At 37.8% G+C, this 26780-nt stretch overlaps 1 protein-coding gene across 5 annotated transcripts in view; it reads right to left on the bottom strand.

Moving 5' to 3' along the window:
• Positions 1-26780, bottom strand: part of USP9X (ubiquitin specific peptidase 9 X-linked) — a 482011-nt gene that overhangs the window by 453652 nt on the left and 1579 nt on the right. For 2 of the 5 annotated variants that reach the window (XM_072744840.1, XM_072744842.1), the window contains exon 2: positions 23124-23218. The exons of 2 other annotated variants lie outside the window; for them this stretch is intronic. The gene's annotated coding sequence lies outside the window, so the exon portion shown is untranslated. Of the gene's footprint in view, positions 1-741; positions 780-23123; positions 23219-26780 lie in introns of all 5 variants that reach the window. One more of the 5 variants, XM_072744845.1, reaches the window with a different exon arrangement.

The following is a 26780-nucleotide window of genomic DNA, read 5'->3' as shown; positions in this document are numbered from 1 at the left end:
TGGACTTTAACTTACTGAGTAATCACTTACACTTAGGTCATGAGTATTTATTTTACTTGTCTACTGATGGCACATGGGAATAAAATCCATTTTCAATATCTCCCTCCTTGAACTGAGAAAATACTATAATAACAAGCCTCATTATTCCACTATGATAAAAAAAAAAACTCCAAAATCTTTGTTTGAAGGATTTAAATAACATCTGTTGCAATACCAAAGCACCATCTCATTAACCGCCTTTCTTCTCTACTCATAACTACCTGTGTAAAATGTAACTCCAAGCTCCCTAAGGTAACTTAATTTTCATTAAAATATTTTTTAAAAGAAATTAGTAAGTTGAAGTACTAGAGGCTGTCACTTTTTTTTGTTGATTACTCCCCGTCCATTCCCAATTATTTCTGCCACCTGGTGCATAGAAGATATGGTCCAACAAAAGGGATTATCTCTCTCTCAACACACACACACACACACACACACACACACACACACACACACATCTGTCATAGTCCTGGTCCCAGGAGTTGACATACTTTACTTCTGTTCTTTGGTTTGTCACATTCAAGTTATTTAGCTTCTAGCTTTCTTTTTATTTTTTTATTTTATTTTATTTTTTTTGCTAGCTTTCTTTTTAAATAGGAGTTATTTGTACAACAAAACAAGATGATAAATTATCCCTCCCACCAGAAAACAAAACAGCAAGTGGGGATAAACTAGTGACAACAACAATAACTACAGTATTACCTTATATGCAGAAGGAAGCAACAGGGCCTCTCACTGACCTGAGAATAAAAAAAAATAATGAACAGGTACTCACTGAAAGCTCATAGAGCCAACATGAGGAGAGGAGCTAAAATTGTAAAGGATTTAATATTTCAATGGTAAGTGAGTACCATGGGTCTGTAAAAAGGTCTAAGAGTGCTAAAACAGAAAAAAAGGTGCTAAAACAGTCTGGCTAATACACATGAACTCTTAGAACTAATCAGCTAATGCATCCTTTAAGGATAAATATCTATACTGAGGAGATCATGCTGGTGAATCTAAATTGAACAGGATAGTGACAATAGAGACAAAAAATCCCAGAAATTAAACCACCATAGTTTCTGACACTTCACATAAACAGCAGGAAAGAGCCCTAGTCATAAATTTACACAATCTGTATCTCCCTTCTAAAAGTTCAGGAAAATTAATACACTTGAAAATGAAAAGCAAAATATAATAAAGAACAGAAGCCACCCAATCATCTTGAGAGGTACAGAAGAAAGCATTTGACATTCATAATACAAACTCTCAAGAAACCTAGAATAGGGGGGAAAATCCTCAACCTGATAAAGACATGTACAAAATCCCTGCAATTAACATGATAATTACTGATAAGAGACTGAATGGATGTTACCTCTTAAGATTGGGAACAAAGCAAGGATGCCCATTCCTGCCACTTCACTGTTGCTACTTCAACATTGTACTGAAGGTTCTGGCCAGTGCAATCAGGCAAGGAAAATGAAAGCCATACGGATTGTAAAGAAAGAAGATAAACAGTCTTTATTTGCAAATGACATGATCCTGCATTAGAAAATTGTAAGGAATTCATGCACAAAAACTATTAGAATTAGTAAGTAAGTTCAGAAAAATCTCAGGATGCAAAATCAGTATATGAAAATCAATTATATCACTATTTATAAACAATAAACAATTCGATAAGAAAATAATACCATTAACAATAGCATTAAAAAGGATAAAAATACTTAGAAATAAATTTAACAAAATAAATACAAAACACGTACACTGAAAATTTAAAAACACTGATGAGGTAAATTAAATATTTAAATAAGTGGAGAGCCATCTCATGTCATCCCCAAATTGATCTATACATTAATATAATCCCTACCAAAATTCCAACAAATTTTTCTGTGTATGTGGAAATTGATAAGCTGGCTGTTGGGAGACAATCCTCCATGGATATTCCACAGTTCTGCACAGTGTAGGTCTTCTGAGCAAAGAACATGTTTGAATAGCAAAGACCTTGGAAGCTAGAGACTGAGAGATGTCTCCCTAAGAGACATTTGCTTACATTCCAAGGTAATAAATCTAGACACCTTTCCCTCCCCTTCCCAGAGAAGATTTCTTTACATTCCAGAGTAAAGATGAAGTCACTCTCTCCCAAAAGAGAAGAACGGGTAGATGTGCCATCAAACCTTACATGAGCTTAGAGTCTCATAATTTCGAGGGTCTATTCCTATAGCGAAACCCACTGCATATGCAGGTAAACATCTGACCCTCATTTGTGTTGCCCTGTGGAGAACTGTGGCATGGAGAATTGATGCAAAATGCTACTCTGGATGCTGTTTTTACCATGAGTAATATATCATCTGTGTCTCTGACAGAGGGATCTGATATCTTCTTGTCAGTATATACATGTGAAACTGTGACAAACTTAGTTGGAAAGTAGGGTAAAATCTCAGGCCCTTCACAGTTTTTGACTTAATACTGATCCTAAAATTAAATGGAATAGATCTAGAATATACCCCCACTCCAAACCTTGAAAATGAAAAACAAAGTTGCAGGACTTTCACTTCCCAATTTCAAAACTTATTATAAACTATAGTTATAGTATATGCTGACACAAAGACAGACATAAATCAAAGGAAAAGATCTAAGAATCTAGAAATAAACTTTTACATTTATGGTCAATTGATTTTTGACAAAGGTGCCAAGGTATTTCAGTGGGGGAAAGGATAGCCTTTTCAACAAATGGTGCCGGGAAAATTGGAGATCCACACACACACTACACTCATACGTTAATTCAAAATGAATCAGAGACCTATGTGTAAAAGCTAACATTATAAAACCTGTAATAGAAAGCAGGTGAAAATCTTAAGCACCTTAGTTAGGAAAAGATTTCTTAGATACGACCCCAAAAGTATGACCCATAAAAGGGGTCATACTTTATTGGATTAATAAATCCAAGGTCATCAAGATTCAAAACTTTTGAACTTCGAAGCTCAAAACACCACTAAGAAATACTAGTAAACACCTTAAAAAAAACACGAAGAAAAGCCAAAGACTGAGAGAAAATATTTGCAAATCACATTTCATTTTCACATAAATCACATAAAGGACTTGTATATCCAGAATTAGAAAGAACTTATATACCTCATTGATAAGAAAACAAGCCAATTTTATAAATGGATGAAAAGGTGGACTTGTTCCCTATACCTAACCAGTACAGTCTGCTTATAATGATTAAGTAGGATCCAGAGTTTCACAAAATAATACCCAAAATATCCATCACACAATAAAAAATGACTCATTATACCAAAACCCAGGACAATAGCCTCAGATGCCAACACAGATGACTCATATTGGAATTATCTGACAAGGATTTTAAAGCATCAATCCTAAAAATGTTTCAATGAGCAATTATGAACACTCCTGAAATAAATGAAATAGAAATTCTTAGCAAAAAAAATATGTTTATAAAGAACCAAAAAAATTATAGAACTGGAAAGTCTAATTACTGAAATAAAAAAAACTCATTGGATAGGTTCAACAGTATTGGAGAAAATAGAGGAAAGAATCAGAGAACTCAAAGACAAATCAATAGACATTACACAATCTGAACAACAGGGAGCGCTTACATTTAGGTCTTACTTTTTTTTTTTTTTTTTTTACTGTTTTAGGAATTTTTTTTATTAAAGCAACAATTTTAAGATCCAAATTACATTTCCTTTCTCAGTTATCAATTCTGTTATTTAAAACAGAAGTGACATTCTGAGCTATTTCATAGTAAAGAATTAAAAAATTTAAGAAAGAAATGCTTTAAATTTTTATACTTTGCTGAACTGCTGGGGAGAAGGCAGTCTTTGATACATTTTGAGTTAATGTTTGTATGGTGTGAGGTATCTATCTAAATTCATTCTTTTGCATATGGATATCCAGTTTTCCCAGCATCATTTGTTGAAATGGCCAGTTGATTTTTGACAGAGGTCCAAAAGCAATTCAAGAAAGGTAGGACAACTTTTTCAACAAATTGTGCTGGAATATATAGGTATCCATACAGGTGAAAAAAGAAGAAAATATAAGCCTTGACCTAAACATCATACCATACAAAAGTTTTATTCTTTTAATACAAAAGTTAATTCTAAATGAATTATGGATTTACATGTAAAATGTAGAACTGTGAAACTTTTAGTAGAAAATAGAACATCTTTGGGACTCAAATTAGGTGAAGAGTTCTTTAAAATGACACTAAAAGCACTACTCATAAAAGAAAACAGATTAGATTTCATCAAAATTAAAAGCTTTTATGTTGTGAAGTTCTCTACTAAGAGGATGAAAAGATAAGCTACAGTGTGGTCAAAATATTTGCAAAGCACATTTTCAGCAAAAGCTTTCTTTGTAGAGTAAGTAACGAACTCTCAAAAGTTAACAGAAAAGAATCCAATTGTAAAATGAGCAAAAGACACGAACAAACATTTCACCCAGGAAGAGATGTGGATAGCGATTAAGTACCTGAAAAGATGTTTAATGTCATTCATTATTTCGAGAAATACAAATCTAAACCATAAGGAGATATCACTACAAACTTACTAGAACAGCAAAAAGAAAATATATTGATGATACCAAATGCTGGAGAGGACATAGAGAAGCTGGATCACTCATACACTAGTGGTGAGAATATAAACTGGTGTGGCCACTATAGAAACTAATTTGGCAGTGTGTCAGTTTTCTAGTGTTGCCATAACAAATTACCACACACTTGTCAGCTTAAACAACAGTTTATTCTTTCACATATTTGAGGGCCAGAACTCTAAAATCAAGGTGTCAGCAAAGCCATGTTCTCTCTGAAGACCATAGAGAAGGAAGAATCCTTCCTTGCCTCTTCCTAGCTTTTGGAGGCTTCCAGTGATTCTTAATATTCCTTGGCTTAATGTTCCTTGGCATGACTTCAATCTCTGCCTCCATCATCACATGACCTTCTTCCCTCTGTGTATCTCTCTATATAAATCTCACTCTCCTTTGTCTTTTTTTTGAAAGATTTTATTTGTTTACTTGAGAGACAGTGTGTGAGTGAGTGGTAGTTTGGGGGGAGGGAGCGACAGAGGGAGGGAGAGAAGGAATCTCAAGCAAACTCTGCACCAAACAGGAAAACTGATGAGGGGTCCATCACACAACACTGAGATCATGACCTGAGCCAAACGCTTAACCAACTGAGTCACCCAGGTGCCCCTCCCTCTCCTTTCTTATTCCTCAAATGTCTTTGGATTTAGAGTCCACTCTAATCCAGTATGATCACATCTTAACTTGATTACATCTTGATGAATGTGTTGACTTTAAAATACTCTAACTCCAGTCTCCCCTTCCAATTTTAGATGTCTTTGCCAATATTTTAATTCCATCTTATTTTAAATACACCAAATTAATCATTATTGTCATCTTTGTTGTTTTTAGATTGTCAGTGACTATCTGGGTCACAACTGGCATGGCTGGTCAAGGCTGGCAAACAGGCAGCTGCTTCCCAGGCTAGTGAGCTAGGGCTGACAAGCAGGGAGTTGCCTCTTTGGGTGCTGGGGAAATCTACTAGGCAAGGGGGTGCCACTGGGTCTCCTGTACAGTGCTGGCAAGGGTGCTACCTACTTGGAATCTGGTGTAAACTGCTGAAAGAAGGGCACCACTTGGTCTCTTGCACACTACTGGCAGTTGCATGACAGATTCAGGAAAAGAAAATACCCCAGACCAAAAAGATAAGCTCTTGCCTCTGCTATGCTCTGAACTGTTCCTCCAGCACCCTCACCTGACAAAGCCTAACATTATACTACATGGCCAAGGAGAAATGTTTACAAGGTCTAGTATCACAAAGCAGGGCAAAGAAGGGTATATTTAAAGCTTAGAGGCTATAAGCTGATAAACGGCACATCAGGTTCTTCAGGAGGTATCACTAGACCAGGACTAATTTTTTACATTAACTGTATAGTTTGGGATTACCAAACCATGTGGGGAGTTATTTGGAATTTGGAATTCAAACCCAGAAGAGGCATATTCTTAGAATTTTGATTTTTCAGGGAGATTCTCTCCCCTCAAAACTTCCCATATAGCATTGTCTGCTCATAAAGGGGCCCTTAATCCTATGTGGCAGGTAACTATATAGACATAATAGTATTTATACAAAAATCCTTATGTTTTTTTTTTTTTAAATCCTTATGTTTTAGCACTAAAAGAACTGTGCCACAGATTAATTCAGGTAACTGAAACTTATCTAGAACCCCTCACTGCTAACAATGTGAAATTCATTACATGGAACAAAAATTCATGAACAGAATAATAGAGCATCTGAAAAAAATACAAGCGCAAAACAGAACCACCATGAAAGAAAGTTAGTCAACTTCCCAAATGGAAGAAATAGTTAAAACAGCCAACTAAAGATGACTTAAATTTTTTTTAAAGATTTTATTTATTTATTCTTGAGGGACAGAGAGAGAGAGAGAGAGAGAGAGAGAGAGAGAGAAAGAGAGGCAGAGACATAGGCAGAGGGAGACACAGGCTCCATGCAGGGAGCCCAATGTGGGACTCGATCCCGGGACTACCAGGATTATGCCCTGGGCTGAAGGCAGGTGCTAAACCGCTGAGCGATCCAGGCATCCCAAGAAGACTTTATTTTATTTTTAAATTTTTATTTATTTATGATAGTCACACAGAGGGGGAGAGAGAGAGAGAGGCAGAGACACAGGCAGAGGGAGAAGCAGGCTCCATGCACCAGGAGCCTGACGTGGGATTCGATCCCGGGTCTCCAGGATCGCGCCCTGGGCCAAAGGCAGGCGCCAAACCGCTGCACCACCCAGGGATCCCCCAAGAAGACTTTAAAATTAAGTATAGTATCCTGGAGATATTCTATAAAAAAGTACATGAGGGAAAAGATATAACTAGACTTTTAGAAATAAAATATATATGATCATTAAAATAAAAAACTCAAGAAAGGGGCTAAAAAGAATGACAAACATGCCTAGGAATGATATTAAAAATATTTACTGACTAGTATGGCACAGTTATCCAACAATCAAAATATATGCCTCAGGGCAGCCCCGGTGGTGCAGTGGTTAGGCGCCGCCTGCAGCCTGGGGTGTGATCCTGGGGACCTGGGATCGAGTCCCACATCAGGCTCCCTGCATGGAGCCTACTTCTTCCTCTGCCTGTGTCTCTGCCTCTCTCTCTGTGTGTCTATGAAAAAATAAATAAAACCTTTAAAAAAATATATGCCTCAGAATAGTATGCCCTAGCAATGTAAATTGGCTTAATTTCAGCCTTAAACACAGATGAAGATTGAGCCAGACAATTTTTTCAGAATATAATGCATAGGGGCAAAAAAAGGGAAAAGATACATCAAGGGATATGGAAAATAGATTCAAAAGTTTAAATATTTACATGATCATGATTCATGGTAAAACAGAGATAGTGAGGGGCACCTGGATGACTCAGTTGGTTAAGTATCTGACTTTTGATCTCAGAGTTGTGAGTTCAAGCCCTGTGTTGGGCTCCATGCTCCGCATGGATCCTAGTGAAAAAAACAAAAAACAAAAAACCCAAACACCCAAAAAACCCCACAGAGATAGTGAGAGGGAAGGAATAAAGAAGTAATGAATGAGATATCATCAGAGCTCAAGATGTCAATCTTAAAAAAAAAAAAAAGATGTCAATCTTTAGGCCCCTAGTTCCCATTACACACACATATAGATTTTTTAAAAATCCTCCACCTACAGGGACCCCTGGGTGGCTCAGCAGTTAAGTGTCTGCCTTCAGCTCGGGTCATGATCTTGGAGTCCCGGGATCGAGTCCCATGTCAGGCTATCTGCGGGGAGCCTGCCTCTCTCTCTGTGTCTCTGATGAATAAATAAATAAAATCTTAAAAAAAAAATCCTCCACCTACATACATTATGGTAAAAACTGAGGTCTTATAATGTAAAGAAAATCCTAAAAGCATTCAGAGAAAAATCAACTGGTTACCTGTACAGAAATGAGAATAAAATTGGCAACCATGGATACTATAAGACAATATCTTGAAAGTTCTGAGGGAAAACATTTTGATCCTAGAATTTCATAACAAGCCTCACTACCATTCAACCTTGAGAGCTCAATGAAACATTTCTGTTTAACACCTCTAAATTGTTTTTCCCAGGCCCTGACAATAGCAAAATTTCTCAGTGTTCAGATATGTAAACTATTTTTGAAAGAATTATTTGAAGATGTACTTTGTCAAAATAAAAATGAATCAAAAAGAAAAAAGAAGATAAATCTAAGTCATTGCTGAATACTGCAAAAAAAAAAAAAAATCAACAGTCCAAATAAATTCCCAGGTGATTTCTATATGTGAGGAGCACAGGTAGCAGAGGGAACTGAATGCATGTTAAGGTTCTTGTTTTGTTGGGGGTAGAGTATGGAGTTAGAGAAAAAGATATAGGTATTTATTGATGGTACATGTTTATGAAAAATACATTTAAATAATGTAACAGGAATGAAACAAACAGAAGTACTCGGTAAATTTTTTGTAGCACTACTTTACATTATGGCCTATTCGGTAGGTCCATCTGAAAATGGTCCCTTGATTCTTAGCATCTTTAATCTCAATTTGATGAAGGGCTATTGGAAAAATAAATAATAGCTAAGATTTCTTGAGCAATTACTTTGTGCCAACACTATTTTAAGTACCTTATCTATATTATCTCATTTAAGCCTAATAAAAATAACTCTCTAAGATGGAGAAAGGGTCATTATTACTATTTTACTGGTAAGAAAATTGTACAAGGTAGATAAACTTGCTCAAATAAGCCAAAATTTGAACCTAGGCCATTGGGTTTCAAATTTCCTTCCTACGTACTACTATGCTGCTCTACTGGCAGAGCCTTCAGCTTTACTTATTTATTTAATAACTTTGTGAGCGTCTCTGAATTCCAAGGCAGTGAAAAAGTAAAGGAGGGGAGGCTAGTTAGAGGTGAATGAGACTCTGTTCCTACCTTAATATACCCTCATGCAGCTACTGGGTAGATAGAGAAAGCAATGTGGCATGATGTTAAAAGAACAGATTTGGACATCAGATAGAAATGGAGTTGAATCTTCACATTAGCACTTACAAGCTACGTGCCCTTAACCAAACGATTTCATTTTCCTAAGCTCCAGTTTCAACAACCGTGAAATAAGAATAACAATAGTACCTACTTCACTGGGTGGTGAAGATTGAGATGGTCTATGTAAAGAACTCAAGCTATTGTTATTTTAGGTAATAAGAATGTGTCTTTGGAGCCCACAGGTAATTTTGAGTTGGGGAGATTAGGAAACACTTCATGAGAGAAATAATATTTGAGCTAGGTTTTGAAGAACAAATAAGATGTTTAATATGTAGAAATGGGAAGAGGTCTATTCAGACTGAGCTAACAGCATGAGCAAATGCATGAAGGCAGGAAATTAAATTGGGTCAGATCATACAGTACACTGAAGGAAATAGTAAATAAAGCTTGAACAGTGACTTTGATTTGTATTTTGGGAAAATAAATGAAATAAGATTATGAACTCCAGGCAGACAGAACCTCTTTGATTTCCTCCTTAATTTTGGCACCCCATGTCCCATGGAATAGAACTGAATAGCATAGAAGTTACATGTGTATCACATGTTTTTTTTTAAAGATTTTATTTATTTATTCATGAGAGGCACAGAGAGAGAGAGAGAGGCAGAGACACAGGTAGAGGGAGAAGCAGGCTCCATGCAGGAAGCCTGATGTGGGACTCAATCCCAGGATTCCAGGATCACACCCTAAGCCAAAGGCAGATGCTCAACCACTGAGCCATCCAGGCATCTCTATAACATGTGTTGATAGGGTAACTCCATGTTTGTACCCTCTGCTTTTGCCCTCTTCTTGGGTCCATTTTAGAGGCTACAAAAAGCCATGGTTTCCCAGTCTCCCTCGCAGCCAAAAGTGGCCATGCTTCACAGTCTGACTAATGAACTACAAGCAGAAATCTATTGGAGGGCTTCTGGGAGAATTTTGCATTATTTTTTTTTTTAAGATTTATTTATTTGACAGAGAGACAGTGAGAACAGGGGGAGGGGCAGAGGGCGAATCCTCAAGTAGACTCCTCACTAAGTGCAGAGCCCGAGGTGGGGCTTGATCATAGGACCCTGAGATCATGACCTGAGCTGAAATCGAGAGTCAGCCACTTAACTGACTGAGCCACCCAGGTGCACCAAAAGTTTTGCTTTATAAAGAAAGGAGGGCAAATATCCTGAGATCGTCTCTTTTTCTCTAGTTCATGCCATGTCTGGAGTTGCATCAACCATCTTATGAGCATGAACTTATGGAGCAGAGGATGCTAATATAGTTAAGACATTAAACCAATTCCTGGGGCATCCGGGTGGCTCAGCTGGATAAGTGTCCAACTCTTGGTTTCAGCTCAGGTCATGATTTCAGGGTTGTGGGATCAGGCCCTGCATCTGGCTCTATGCTTAGTGTGGAGTCTGCTTGTCCCTCTCCACCTGCTTCTCCCCTACACACTCTCTTTAAAATAATAAATAAATAAACAAATAAATAAAATCTTAAAAAAAAAAACAATTTCCCAGCAGCCACAAATCTCCACCTTGTTATATGAGAAAAATGAACTCCTGTCCATTGCTGGCCAAATCGTTCTTGCAGCCAAAATCATTCCTAGCTGATACAATGGAAGATATTCTGGTTTTGAGAATTTTAAAAATAAAGTAGAACTAGTTTTTACTCAGGCAGAGTTTCATTTATTCTATTTTTCTCAAGTCAGTGCCCATAGTCCCAATGATTTTGAAACCTAATCTAGGATTTGGCTGAGGTCAGACCAGATCTGGGAAAGTCTGTAAATGGGTTGTGACAACTACATACCAGAGACAGATGGGTTTACTGTTCAGTGGCACTATTCATCAATACAGGTTTATGCATGGTCTCTTAAATCTATTTATTATTTGTTCTATCTGCAGAAGTGTTCTGTTGTCAAAAAGAAAATATTTTGGCATTAAATAATGACCTACGATATCAGAATAATTGAACACAACATCCATAAAGAGGAAATAATTGACTGGTATGGAAATTCAGCATGACAGAATTGTGACTTTGCTGCAGTGTAGTCTAACTTTTCTGCACTGAAAAAATTGTCATGTGATGATTCCAGGGGATGATAAAAGCTAAACTCAGTATCAGATTTCAAGTTATAGATTTATCCACATGTACTTTTATAGCTTAGTAGCCCTCAAAATCAGATAGTTTGGGTTCAATATACTCTAGGTTCCAATACATTTCTGGTTGTTTGAGTCAGCAAAAATGTAAAACTGAAAAATTAAGAAAACACATATAGATGAAATTACTGACGGATCAACAACCTCATAATATTTTGCAATCTTATTTTGTGCCTTTGGTTTAGTTAACATGTTGCTATACCACTACCTATCTCTCAATAGTAACTAATTCAATAGTCTTTTGATAACATTCAGGGTAAGTAATTTTGGCATCCTTCATAAGTATCAAATAAAAAACAAAGTTATAATTTACATTTTCTTGAGGAGCATTGTTTTCTCTCTAAACTTTGCTTTTGGCTGGGGATGCCTGGGTGGCTCAGCAGTTGAGTGTTTGCCTCCACCTCTGGTCACAATCCTGGAGTCCCGGGATCAGGTTCTGCGTCAGGCTCCCTGCATGGAGTCTGCTTCTCTCTCTGCCTGTGTCTCTGCCTCTCTCATGAATAAATAAATAAAATATTAAAAAAAAACTTTGCTTTGGCTTAGAATTTGGAGTTTCCTTTCCTTTTGGCTCATTCCACCTTGTTCAAAAATCTCTAGAAACAATGGGCTACAGTTTTTTGAAGTATAAATGAATCCTTTTTTAAAAAAAAGATTTATTTATTTATTTGAGAGTGAGAGTGATCCCATGCCTCAGTGCATTCAAGTGGGAGCAGGGGTAAGGGAAGAGAGAGAAAGAATCCTCAAGCTGACTTCCTGTTGAGCACAGAGCCAGATGTGGGGCTGGATCCCAGGACCCTGACTGAGATCATGACCTGAGCTGAAATCAAGAGTTGGATGCTTAACCAACTGAGCCACTCAGGCGCCCAGAAAAATGAATTCTATACAAATATTTCCATTGGTTTATGGGAAAGGTAGTCACCACAGGTCTCAAGCACCCTTACATCGCCTTGCTAAGTGTGCCATGCTAAAGCCTAACCATCCCCTGATACTGACTAGTTTCTATAGAGTCCCGTATACAATTGGGTTGGTCAGGGTGATCAAAAGATGACTACAACGGGATGGTTTGCTCCCTAGGAAAGGGGAACTTACCTGTTTGATACTTGCTACAAAACATGCTAAGTTATTGATGCTGGGTTCCTCAGCTGTGGCATAATCCACTATATGTTTAGCCTCTCACATCAGGAGTCTTAGAGGCACAGGAACTGGCACTGCTATGCTGAAACTCCTACCATTTGCTGTGCTGGAATAAAATGTCTTATTGTGATTTATTGAATCTTGTTCAATACTTTTTTGACACCTGTGGAAGCAGGGGTTTTACTCTATTAGCCTCATCAGACTACCAAAAACAAACCTATAGTGTAACAAAATTAGGTTCATCAACCCACTGCAATGAGGGAGATCACATCAGAGGAACCATGAGACATTTTATCAAATGAAGGATAAGACAAAGGCATTATAGAATTTCGGGGGGAGGTGAGGGTGGAGTTTAGGCGAAATTGAAAATGAAACAGTAAACTCAAAGCAAGGTTGTGTGAAAAGAGACCAACATCAACTCTAATCTGCAATGTAAACCCCTGGATTCCTTGGAATCTACAAAGTTAGGATATATGTACAATGTGAAATCCAGAACCCCTACCTAAAGCTCTGTACCTATGGTGAAAATTGCAGCTGTTTCTCTAGATCAAAGTGACTTAAATTCTCCAGGCAAGAAAGAGATGTTTCATTTTTAAAGAAATATTTTCATTTTATTTTTTAAAAAATTTTATTTATTCATGAGAGAGAGAGAGAGAGAGAGAGGCAGAGACATAGGCAGAGGGAGAAGTAGGCTCCATGCAGGAAGCCTGATGCAATACTTGATCCCAGAACCCTGGGATCATGCCCTGAGCCAAAGGCAGACGCTCAACCGCTGAGCCACCCAGGCATTCCAGAGGAATATTTTCAAAAAGCAAAGTTTCTGATAGTCTATGATTTTAGAGAATAAAGTTTCTAAGTAAGTATGGCAGCAGTAGTCACCAAAGAAGGTGGTTATTATGACATTCTATACCTATAGCATGCCCTTGGGAAAAATATTATTTCCTGTTAACTGTGCAATCATAATTTTTAAACCAAAAATTATATATATTTTTAAACCACAGTAATAATTAACCATGGTCATTTTTAAGGAATTATTTATTTATTCATTTATTTATTTTTAAAGATTTTGTTTATTCATGAGAGACATAGAGAGAGAGACAGAGACATAGGCAGAGGGAGATGCAGGTTCCACGCAAGGATTCCCATGTGGGACTCGATCCAAGGAGTCCGGGATCACGCCCTGAGCCAAAGACAGACGCTCAACCACTGAGCCACTCAGGCGTCCCTTTATTTAGGAATTTAAACTTAAAAAAAAAATTTGTCAAAATTACCTAAGAGTTTGCTAGAAGTACAAAAAGGTAAAAAGAGCATTTGAGTCTTAATAAAATATGTTCTATGATTTTTAGATAAGTCATGACAGAAATCATCTGTTATCTAGGCAGCTAATTGGTTGTTTTACAAAAAAAAAAATCTAATGTTTTCAGTTCATTGGTCAATGGACATTTGGGCTGTTTTCATCTTTCAGTTAATGGGAATAGTGAAGCTGTGAACATTCAGGTACAAATATTTCTACATGCACTTTTAATTCGTTTTGGGTATTTATGTAAGAGTGGAATTGCTGGGTCATATGGCAATTGTTAGCTTAGCTTTTTTTAAGACCAACCAAACTGTTCACAGGAGCTGCACCATGTTACATTGCCATCATTGAAGCATAAGGACCCCAATGCTCCACATCCTCACCAACACTTGCTATTTTGTATTTTAATTATAGCCATCCTACTAAGTGTGAAGAAATATCTTGTGGTGGTTTTGATTTGAATTTCCCTAAGATTAGCGATGCTGAGTATCTTTTCATGTATTTATTGGCCATCTGTATACCTTCTTCAGAGAAATGTCTTTTCAAGTCCTTCACACATTTTTAAGATTGTATTGTCTTTTGTTGAGTTGTAAGAGTCTTACATGTATTCTGGATACTAGACTCTTATAAAATTCATGATTCACAAATTTTCTTCCATTCTGTAGGTTGTAGTTTTACTTTCTTTTTTTTAAAAAAATTATTTTTTTAGGGCAGCCCAGGTGGCTCAGGGGTTTAGTGCCGCCTTCAGCCCAGGGCGTGATCCTGAAGACCCAGGATTGAGTCCCATGTCGGGCTCCCTACATGGAGCCTGCTTCTCCCTCTGCCTGTGTCTCTGCCTCTCTCTCTCTCTCTCTCTCTGTGGCTCTCATGAATAAATACATTTTAAAAATATTTTTAAAAAAACACTTTAAATTTTTTTTTTTTTTTTTTTTTTAGAGGGATGCCTGGGTGGCTCAGTGGTTGAGATCTGCCTTTGCCTTAGGGCATGATTCTGAGGTCCAGAGATTGAGTCTGCATCGGGCTCCTCGCTGGGAACTTGCTTCTCCCTCTGCCTAGGTCTCCACCTCTCTCTGTGTGTCTCTCATGAATAAATTAAAAAAATAAAAATATCTATTTTTTTTAGAGATAGAGCAAGAGAGCATGAGCTCGAGTGAGGGAGAGGGAGAGCAAGAGAGAAAGTCTTAAGCAAGCCTCAGGTTCAGTGCAGAGCCTGACATGTGGCTCGATCTCACGATCCTGAGATCACGACCTGAGCTGAAATCAAGAGTTGAGTTTAACCAACTGAGCCACCCAGGTGTCCCTGTATCTTCCCTTTTTTGATAGTGTCCTTTGATGTACAAAAGTTTTGTTTTTTTGTTTGTTTTTTAAGGTTTATTTATTTATTCATGAGAGACAGAAAGAGAGAAAGAGAGAGAGAGGGCAGAGACACAGGCAAAGGGAGAAGCAGGCTCCATGCAGGGAGCCCGATGTGGGACTCGATCCTGGGACTCCAGGATCATGCCCTGGGCTGAAGGCAGGTGCTAAACCACTGAGCCACCCAGGGATCCCCCAAAAGTTTCTAATTCTGATGGAGTCCACTGTATCTCCTTTTTCTTTTATTACTTGTGCTTTTGGTATCATATTTAAGAGTCCATTGCCAAATCTAAGGCCATGAAATTTTTACCCGTTTTCTTCTAAGAGTTTTAAACTTTTAGCTTTTATATTTAGGTCTTCCATTCATTTTTCAGTTAATTTTGTACATAGTATAAGGTAAGGGTCCAACTGCATTCTTTTGCATGTGGATATCTAGTTGTCTGGCACCATTTGTTGAAGAGATAATTCCTTCCTCATTGAGTAGTCTTAGCACTCTTGTCAAAGACCAGTTGGCCATAGATACACAGATTTATTTCTGAATTCTCAACTCTAATCCATTGATCTACACTGTTGCTTGCTTGTTCAGTGACTTTTCTAAATTATTTTTGTAAAGTCTGTATTCTTTGTTATATGTCGCTACATAAGCCTCTGTTCTGTTAGCTTTGTGATCAGTTAGTGTTTTGACAGATTACTTATATACCAGAAGAAAAGAAAGAGGAAGCGAAAGGGAAGGAGGAAGAAGAAGATGAGAACAAGGACAAGGGGTTGAAGGAAGGAAAACGAAAAAAATATACTACTCTCCCAGTCTTCACAGATTGGTTCAATATGGAAGCACTTCTCCAGTGCTTAGCCAGGCTATCTGCAACTTTGCCTTAGTCTTCTCATCCTGCTTGTGTGGAGAACGAAGTCCAGCTGGAGGCAAAAGTTTAGTGTCTTTTCAGGTTCTTTTGAGCATATATCCAGTCCTGGGCATACATGTGGCCTTCCTGATTCCCAAGTATATGTAGGAACTTATAAAAGTCCTCTCTTAGGCAACTAGTAACCTGCAACAGGAGTATGGGCTGCTGTCCTCATGGGAGAACATATGTGCGCAACTTAAAATGCCACTGTGCTCTCTTTCCACAACTCAGCAGCTGTTGTCTTCACCAAGTCTTCCTCTGGTTATAAGTGTTTGACTAGATTCTACAGTTTTGCAAAAGTTGATTCTGATATTTTTTTCCAGCTCATTAGTTGCTTTTGTGGAAGGATGGAACTCTGGAGTTCCCTAACTCTGCAATGTTCAGTGACATCATTCCTTAATACACCTTCATACGAATGTGTTTGAATATAAATATATACTAATATAATAGACAATAAAATTAAAGGCTTTAATTTTAAGGTATAATTAGTGTTAACATATTAAAATATGTATTTTTATTTTTTAAAAGATTATTTATTTATGAGAGAGAGAGAGAGGCAGACACACAGGCAGAGGGAAAAGCAGGCACCATGCAGGGAGCCCGACATGGGACTCGATCCTGGGTCTCCAGGATCAGGCCCTGGGCTGAGTCACCCAGGCTACCCTAAAATATGTATTTTTTAAAGATTTTTATTTATTTATTTAGAGATAAAGAAAGAGCAAAATGGGAGGAGAGGCAGAGGGAGACAGAAAGGGAGGAGGGTTAGAGAGGAATCTTAAGCAGGCTCCACCCCCAGCATGGAGCCTGATGCAAGGCTTGATCTCATGACCCTGAGATCATGACCTGAGCTGAAATCAAGAGTTGAATGCTTAACAGACAGAGCCACCCAGGTGCCCCTTAAAATATGTATTACATTGAAATCACTTTTTTAATAAACTAGTAATTTCCGTAAGTAACAAATTGTATCTATTTTCCTACATAATACATTAATGTATTATATAATTATTATACTGTATATAGTAAAATTTTTTATTTCCTTTTTTTAAAAAGGTTTTATTTATTTATTCATGAGAGACACAGAAGATGCAGAGACACAGGCAGAGGGAAAAGTAGGCTCCATGCAGGAAGCATGATGTGGGACTCGATCCCAGGACTCCAGGATCATGCCCTGAGCCAAAGGCAGATGCTCAACCATTAAGCCACCCAGGCGTCCCTTTTATTATCTCCTTTAATCCACACAGTCAACTTTTGTTTTCTCTAGACACAGAAAAAACTAATAGGCAGGAAATAGTTAAGTTCTAGTTAAGGCAGCCCAGGTGGCTCAGCGGTTTAGTGCCACCTTCAGCCCAGGGTGTGATCCTGGAGACCCGGGATTGAGTCCCATATCAGCTCCCTGCATGGAGCCTGCTTCTCCCTCTGCCTGTATCTCTGCCTCTCTCTCTGTGTATGTGTGTATGTCTCTCATGAATAAATAAACAAAATCTTAAAAAAAAAGAACCTTCTAGCTAATTTTCCCTGCATACACTTTTTAGATTAGTAAATTTTAAGGGGATATAAGCATGTGTCAATGATCTAAAGCACTGGAATATTCTGTGAACTTAAAATAGTTCTATGATTTATAAGAATGAGAGTAAATTGAAACTATGTTTAGTGACTAAAGTTTTATATATTTTTTGTACTAAGAAATTAGTACAAAATTTATCCAAAGATTATTCGTCAATAAATTCAATCTAATGTTTAAAACCTAAACAGATGTTTACTAAAGATCTGGATAAAAGATGCTTGTTAAACTGTCATCTAGTGAAGCACCATTTTATATTTTGTAATCTTTAACATCTTGTGCAAACAATGAAAATGTATTTGTTCCAAAAGACCAACATATGAAATTTAGGAAGTTTAAATAATGAGAAGTTTGGCCTTAGTTGTATAAACTAGAACAGTGACTTGCATTAATTTTATAGATTAAAACCAAGAGAAGACATTCTTCTTACCTTGTAACTATAGTAAAAAAAAAAAGGCCATGATTTAAACTTATTTTTTGTGTTTTTTAAAGTGAAAGAAACACAGTTTATTGTATTTTTTCTTTCTTCCTCATAGACATTTATGACTATCTGTACTAGATATTCCTAGAATTTGCACCTAATGACAAAATAATTTTTCTGATTATCTTTAAAATTTCCTAAGTGAGTCAAAGAGAAAAGGAAAAACTGTAAAAGGTGAGAAGGAGTTGGTTTCCGAATGAAGTTAGCACTGTAAAAGCTAAACACCCATTTTGACATATGGTTGCTATATACAGCTTCCCACAAGAGTCATTAGAGGTGTTTTAACCAATAACTTGGGGTCTTGATCATTTAATCAAGTCATAGCACTGAAAAGTCAGCACTTGTTAGTATTCAATGTATGGAAAAATAATGTGTTTTCTCTTTCTTAGATGGGACAGTCTCCTTGTGAGTTTTTTCCTGTTGTTCTAAGACACCTCTAGCACCTCTCAGAGGAACAATCTTATTCATGTCAAAGTTGGCCTAAGGTGGCCACTACAATTCCAAATTATCCTCAGGGATGTTATGCCAGAAGTTAGTATATTTATTAGCAAACAACTCCCTGAGAAATTACCTGACACTCAGTTAAACAAAAAAAATATCACTTACACATGACTTTGGCCCTTAACTCTAATGTTAAGTTATCTCAACTGCTCAGTGGAAAAATCAGCAGCCTCCTAGAGGGCAGAATATTTACAAAGATCTCTTCCAAGGCCAATTTCTCATAAGTTCTCAGACAACACACAAGATGATGGAACACAGAACATAGATAGTATTAAAAGATTGTTCAGGGGCTCCTAGGTGGCTCAATCAGTTAAGTGTCTGCCTTTGGCTTGGGTCTTGATCCCAGGGTCCTGGTATGGAGACTCATGTCAGGTTCCCTGCTCATTGGAGAGTCTGCTTCTTCCTCTGCCCCTCCCCCAACTCCTTGCTTGTGCTCTCTCTCTCTCAAATAAACAAAATCTTTTAAAAAAGAGAGAGACATATTTCATGAGAGGACACCAAAGTCTGATCAGAACTCTAAAATCCCAGAATGGAATAACAAATCTGACACCGAAGGGCCAAAAAGATCATCAGAGCCCAGATTCAGTGCAGAAAGTATGTTATTAGTGATAGAGATGCCTCAAGTGGGGGAGATGCAAGGAGCTGCAGATGTGCACATTATTACTGAGTGAAGGGTCCTGGTTCATAGTAGTGAGGGTCCTGACCGTACCTTGGTAGAAACTCTAAATTATCCTAGCCTAATCAGTCTAAAATCATAAGGGACAAATCTGTAGTCCAAGAAAAATCAGGGTTTTTTTTGGCCCACTGTGGTGAGGGACACTGGGGACTGCTTTGGCTAATGAGTGGAGAGCTACTGAAGACCTGGCTGCTATGTGTGTGGCAAGGGATCAAGGATGAGTGGTGGCAGCTAGGCTGTCTTATATGCTTCAAGCTATGACACAGTTGGGACAGAATTATGCCCTCAACAAGGCTTGCTACTTTAAATTTGTTTCAATGACTACATTATGGCCAAACCAGAAAGATTTCCCCAAAGCTGATAAAAATTCCATGGATGGAACACTATGGAAGAAGCTATTCAAAGCCTGAGTGCTACAGATGCTCCAGACTGACTACAAAATGGACAGAATGAAAGCTCCCATGATGAGCCCCTCACTTTAGACAATGGCTGAAAGGATGTTGTGGTCTGCCCCACTCAACTTCCAGGTAGAAGACTACTCTCTTTGTTTTTTTTTTGTTTTTTTTTTTTTTTTTAATTTTTTTTAAATTTTATTTATTTATGATAGGCACACAGTGAGAGAGAGAGAAGCAGAGACATAGGCAGAGGGAGAAGCAGGCTCCATGCACCGGGAGCCCGACGTGGGATTCGATCCCGGGTCTCCAGGATCGCGCCCCGGGCCAAAGGCAGGCGCCAAACCACTGCGCCACCCAGGGATCCCATACTCTCTTTGTTTTTAATCCTTGAAGCCCTGTGTGCGTGGTAGGTAGTGATGACAGAGCCAAAAAATGCCTAGGATAAAGATGGGCAATCCAAACAAGGCAAAGACTCTGCAGTACAAGACAAAACTAAGGAAGGGGATATCAAATTCCCTCCAAAGTAACGTGTAAGACAATGCAGATACGGCTGTTTGAGCAGGGGGTACCCATAGAGGAGACTGATAGGATGAGTACCAAAGAAATTTGGTCTGGATATTGAGCCATGGAGGGAGGGGCAGCAAACAGTGAGCTGTCCACCCAACTGGAATTGAGAGTGCCTCTATGAAACCAGATCCCTCCACAGAAATCGTTCTATTGGAGGAATTGAGAAGCCAAATAAACGGCTGCCTTAAAACACATTCCTCCTCCAGTACCTTTACTGCTTGACCATGAACCAAGTATTCTGATTTAACTGCCTTTAAGGAGAAAAGGGACTAAGGATGGGGGTTGAGGTTTCTCCACTCCCAGGGCAAACCAGAGGCCTTAACCTCTAATTAGGATACAGTGAGGTAAAGGGAGGGCAAGGAAGCAGGATAAAAATTTTTATGACTCACTTGAATACCAGTGCTCATTCACTAGAACAATCAGTTGGTGACATTCATAAGCCCTAGAGTATCCCTACCATGGCCTGCTTGATGACAGGGGACATCATGGTTCCACCAAGTTCTACCATGGTGCCTATCTGAAATGGAAAAAGATCTGGGTGGAGGTGGGAGTTGGCTGAATGAAGAGAGACATACTGGCTACTGACTTAGAACAAATGAACTATGTGGTCATGGAAAGGAAACAATAACCTGATAATGGGACACCTTCATCCCTATGAGGTGTGTGTGTTTGGGGAAGGGATGGGAACATTTAATGCTTTCTTTGTCCCCTTCACCGAGCACTGCAGCATCACAAAACTGTCACATGGTTCATATGAGTCAAGCAGCAGCTGCAAGTGACATGACCCTACTGCTGGGTTTGTTATCTCATCCTTGTGCTATGAACACAGAAAAACTAATGTAGGCTTGGCCCAGTGGAATTACTGTGTTGCACTGGACACCCTCAGGATGGCAGGGCTATTCTGCTCTGCCTGATACCCTAACAAAAAAAGGAGGACTATTCAGCTGGGCCTGACATCTCAGCTCTCTCCTATGTGTACCGGTTCAATCTTGTTTCAATTTGACTGCTAAGAATTAAGATGTTGAACCGTGGGCCCCAGGTTTCTCAGCTATGATGCAACTCACTGATCACAGGGTCTCCATCTGGGCCCATCACATCATGCCATGGGACTTGGGGACATGAGAACCAGAGTTATTGTGGTGATGCCCCTGTTGTCTGCTGCGCTAAGGCTTACTCTGATCACGTCGTCACTTTTGGCACCTACGGATGGCAGGTTTATTCCTGGCAATTTAGAGGCTGGTGTTCTTCCCTAACAAAGATAGAACAAGACACAATAAAATTTTTATCTCTTAATGAAGAATATAACTATTTTTTAAATGGCTTCCTTCTTCCGTTTCTTTTTCCTTTGTTCACACATTAGAAATCACTCATTTAAAAGATAATGGGGGTGCATGGGTGGCTCAGTAGGTTTAGTGTCTGCTTTCAGCTCAGGTCATGATCCCAGGGTCCAGGGATCGAGTCCCAGGTTGGGCTTCCTGCTCCGTGGGGAGCCTGCTTCTCCCTCTCTCTCTTCTACTCCCCCTGCTTGTGCTTTCTCTGTCAAATAAATAAATAAAATCTTAAAAATAAAAATTAAAAAAATAAAAGATAATGAATTTTACAAAGAGGTATCTGTACCCCCATATTCACTGCAGCGTGAACACACACACACACACACACACACACACACAGACAAAGGAATATTATTCAGCCATAAAAAAGAAGGAAACCCTGCCATTTGGATAAAATTTTGATGGCAATATGCTAAGTAAAGTAAGTCAGACACAGAAAGACAAAGACTATACCATATGATCACACTTACATGTGGGAATCCAAAAAAGTCAAACTCATAGAAACAAAGAGTAGGTTGGTGGTTGCCAGGGGCTGGGGTGGGGGAAATGGGGAAATGTTAGTCAAATGGTATAAATCTCCAGTTATAAAATGAATAAGTTCTGAAGATCTAGTATATAGTATCATAACTATAGTTAACATGTGTTGTATATTTGAAAGTTGGTAAGAGAGTAGATCTTAAATGTTCTCAGCCCCCAATTTTTTTTTAAGTAACTGGGACGTGAAATAAAAGATACTGAATTTTAGCACAGCTAGAAATTTTTAAGATCATACATTTGGATAAGTTTTTTTTTTTTTTTTTTGGTTTTGTTGTTTTTAGAGCTCCTTGCAAACATTCTTATTTCAAGGCCTGAAACCAAAGTTAACACTTTTATAAGCAAGCATAAGTTTCCTTTTAGTTTTTTTTAATGTTAAACACTCTATAAATTACACAAATGTTTTAAAAATCTGGAAGATGGGACGCCTAGGTGGCTCAGTCAGTTAAGCATTTGCCTTTGGTTTAGGTCATTGTGGGGTCCTAGGATTAAGCCCCACATCAGGCTCCCTGCTCAGCAGGGAGTCCGCTTGTCTTTCTCCCTCTGCCCCTCCCCCTGCTCATTCTCTCTCTCTCTCTCAAATAAAGAAAATATTTTTAAAAATCTGAAACATTATATGTGTTTGTATCAATCAGCTGTTGATTAGGAAAGAAAAAAATCTGGAACTTTAGTTGACTACCTGTATTCAATTTTTCAAAACTTTTTATCATGCATATTCTCACACCTACAGAAAAGAAGAAAAGGAACAGAGTATAAAGAACTTCTATGTAGCTATCATCAACTTTAATAATTCTCAACATGTTGCCAGTGGTATTTCATCTACCTCTGCCCACTTTATTTTCCAAAGTGTTTTCATAGAAACCTTAGACACTTCATTTCACATGTAAATCCATGTAAGTCAATCTTAATCCTAAATAAAAGAACACAATATAAATAGAACTACAGTGTATAGATGAAGAAATATACCTTTCCCGTTCATTCATTGAAGCCAGAAGCTAGGCATACTATGGTAGTGCTGGGGCCATGACAGAGAGAGCCACATTAGTACAAGAAAAGACAGTTAGTTCATAGGTAATTAAGGTGAAATAACAAATTTAAGAATTATTACTCTTAAGTAATGATGATGGTAATAGTTAATATTTATAGATCACTTACTGTTTGCAAATGTTAACTCATCAATTCTTCACAATCATCCTCTGAGGTAAATACTAGGATTTTAATCTAAGTGATCTGATTCCAGAGGCTGTGCTCTAAGGGGGAAAAAAGAGAGAGAGAGAGAGAGAGAGAGAGACAGAGAGACAGAGAGACAGAGAGAGACAGAGAGAAGACTACTTTAATCTTGTGGTAAAAACAATGCTATTTGTTCACCAAACCATTTCATTTTCTTCCTAGGCACACAAGACTGTATTTCCCAGCTCCATGGCCTTTATTTTAAGAAGAATTTATTATTGGGGCACCTGAGTAGGTGGCTTGGTTGAGTGTCTGACTCTTGATTTTGTCTAAGGTCATGGTCTTGGAGTTGTGAGATTGAGCCCTGCATGAGGTTCTGTGCTCAGCACAGGGTCTGCTTGACCCTCTTTCTCTTCTCCCCACCTCTAAAATAATTAATAACTCTTAAAAAAAGAATTTATTACTTAAGTATAGTTGACATACCATGTTATATTAATTTCAGGGACACAACATAGTGATTTAACAATTCTATATGTTAAGCTTTGCTCACCACAGTAAGCGTAGTCACCATCTTTCTCCATATAACATTATTATAATATTATTGACTACTCTCTATGCTGTACTTTTCATCTCTGCAACTTATTATAACTGGAAATTTGTACCTCTTAATCCCCTTCACCTTTTTCACCCATTCTTCACTCCCTAGCCCTCACTGCAGCATTATTTACAATAACCAAGGTATGGAAGTAACCTAAGTGTCCACTGGTAAATGAATGGATAAAAAAGATGTGGTATATATACAATGGAATATCACCTAGCCATAAAGAAGAATAAAGTCTTGCCATTTGAGACAACATAGACTAACCCAGCTCCTAGCCATGTGACTAATTCTGACTAATAGAATGTGGGTGGACACTAAAAAAATCTCCTGGTTAAAGTGATGGCTTCCCAAGGTAGAAGGAGCCTGGATCTCTGGGTTACTACTCAGAGTAGGATGGGCATCTCCATCAGGTAGTATCTTTACTGAACTTTGTGAGCACAAGAAATACTCTTACTGTTAAGTCACTGTGATTTAGTGGTTTATTATGGCAGCTTGTGTAAATTAACAGAAACACTTTAAACTAACAAATTATGAAATTTTTAAAAATACTGAAATGTACAGAATATATTAACAATCATCTCTTTCTACCCAGATTTAATAGATATTAATATTGTCACATTTCCTTCAGGTATTTCTTCAGTAAACCCATTACATAGAACTAATAGCTAACAACCAATAAAGCACTGCCTCATCCCTTACCCCTCCCTAGATGTAACTACCATCCTGAAAATGCTATGTCATCCTCATTTACATTTTTCACTTTGACTACAATATATGAAATTATAGCGTTATTTTGCGTGCTTCAAAAATGGGCAGAAATAAGAAACAAAACAGATGAGTGAAGAAAAAAAAAGAAAGATACAAAGCAAGAAACAGACACTTAACTATACAGAACATACTAATGGTTACCAGAGGGGAGGGGGGATAAAATAAGCGATGGGGAATAAGAAGTACACTTGTCATGACAGCTCAAGGTGATGTATAGAATTGGTGAATCACTATGTTGTATGCCTAAAAACAATATAACAGTGTATGTTAACTACACTGGAATTAACATTAAATTTTTAAAAATAAAAAATAAAAATGACAGAAATGTATCAATATCAAAAAAGATTGCTGTTTTCATTCAGTATTGTTTTTGAGATGTATCTATGTTGTTACATATAGGTTTAATTTCTTCATTTGAACAGTTACATAAAAATACAGCAGTTTGGGGTGCCTGGGTGGCTCAGTTGGTTAAGTGGACAACTCCTGATTTCAGCTCTGGTTGTGATCTCAAGGTCTTGGAATCAAGCCTGTGTCATGCTCTGCACTTAGTGAGGAGTCTGCTTGAGGATCCTCTCTCTCCTTCCTCTGCTCCTTCCTCTGCCAACCGTGTGCTCACACTGCATGTACTTTCTCTTTCTCTAAAATAAACAAATCTTTTTTTCTTTAAAAGATTTTATTTAAAAATAAATAAATAAATAAAAGATTTTATTTATTTGTTCATGAAAGACAGGGAGAAAAAGGCAGAGACGTAGGCAGAGGGAGAAGCAGGCTCCAGGCAGGGGGCCTGATGTGGGACTCGATCCTGAGACTGCGGATCACACCCTGAGCCAGGGGCAGGTGCTCAACCACTGAGCCACCCAGGTGTCCCTAAAATAAACAAATCTTAAAAAAAAAAAAAAGCAATTTACTCAGCTATTTTGCTTCTACAATAGAGCAATGAAATTCCTTTTACATTCCTAATATCATAGTCAGGGGAGGCCTCGCTAAGGATTTTCTCATTTACACAGATACTGGAAGGATGAGAAACCAGCCACCTGAACTGGGACAACTGGGAAACAAGTGTTTCCCATATTTGGAACAGTGGACAAGCCCTAACATTGTGGAGAACAGCATGTGCTAGACCCAGTGAGGTTATAGGTGTAGTAAGCGAAGGAAAGAGTGGCATGAGAGTGGTGGAGAAGCAGGCAAGGGTCACTTTGTTAATGGCTTTAGAGACCACAGTAAGAAGTTTGGGTTTTCTTTTACAGGCAAAAACAATAAAAGTGTTGTCTTTTTCTACATTGCTCAGACCACACTCACAGTATTGACTTCCTTTCCTCAACTTTACCATCAATGGAGCATCTCTTGAATGAATGCAGTTACTGCATTTGCAGTCTGCTTTGGAGAAACTGTAGTATCTCGTAAAAAAAAAAAAAAAAGAAAAGAAAAAAAATTACTTTTCAATCTCTTTCCCACTCATTTGTGTCTGAGGGGCAGTTGTATGCTTCAAAATGAAGTTATATTTATCACAATTCTATTTTTCTATCAAGAGGGCTTAAAAGGAAATGTTCTTTTATTTTTCCCTATTTTGCAATCAATTTATTAAAATCAGATTGACTTCATGAAAGATCTCAAATGTTTAGGTCAATTGAAGAGCCAAGGAAATATCATGCTGCTAGTTCTGAAACTATCTGAAGTGTGAAGAATCTGGTGATGACCAAATAGAGGAATAATTAATAGTTATGAATGAAAGAATTATGTATATATACTACAAAGCCAAGCACTGTACTATAGGCTGTAAAATTATAAATTACACGATTTATACAAGTGATTCGGAGGAGTCATTCCTTTAGTAACTCAGCCAAACTTGCTAACAATTTTTCTCCTTCCCCATTCATTTCCTCACTAGCACTTCCTGTATTTGTCTAACAGCTAAACTATCAGGTTGGGAGGTGGGCTATCACCCCTTTGAGCTTTCATTTGTATTACCTCCCTGATCACCAACAATTCAAGCATAGCACCTCTCACAGTTTTATTCCTAGATTTTTGCCTTGTTTTCCTTTAGAATATCCTTTTTAACAAGTACTTTCCAATTTTTAAAGATACCTATTTCAACTCACAGATATTTCAATAGAATCTAATCTGATGGATGTGGGTGAGACTTTCTCTATTCTAAAACAAACCCATCCAATTAATTTTTTTTTCTTTTTTTTGCTAGTTGGTCATACTGTCTCTGGAGACCCTTACTGACAAATATAATGTATACCAAAAGACATAGTGTATAACTGTGTTTA

Source organism: Vulpes vulpes, chromosome X, assembly GCF_048418805.1.
Source record: "Vulpes vulpes isolate BD-2025 chromosome X, VulVul3, whole genome shotgun sequence".
Taxonomy (NCBI): domain Eukaryota; kingdom Metazoa; phylum Chordata; class Mammalia; order Carnivora; family Canidae; genus Vulpes; species Vulpes vulpes.
This window is presented reverse-complemented; position numbering and strand designations above follow the sequence as displayed.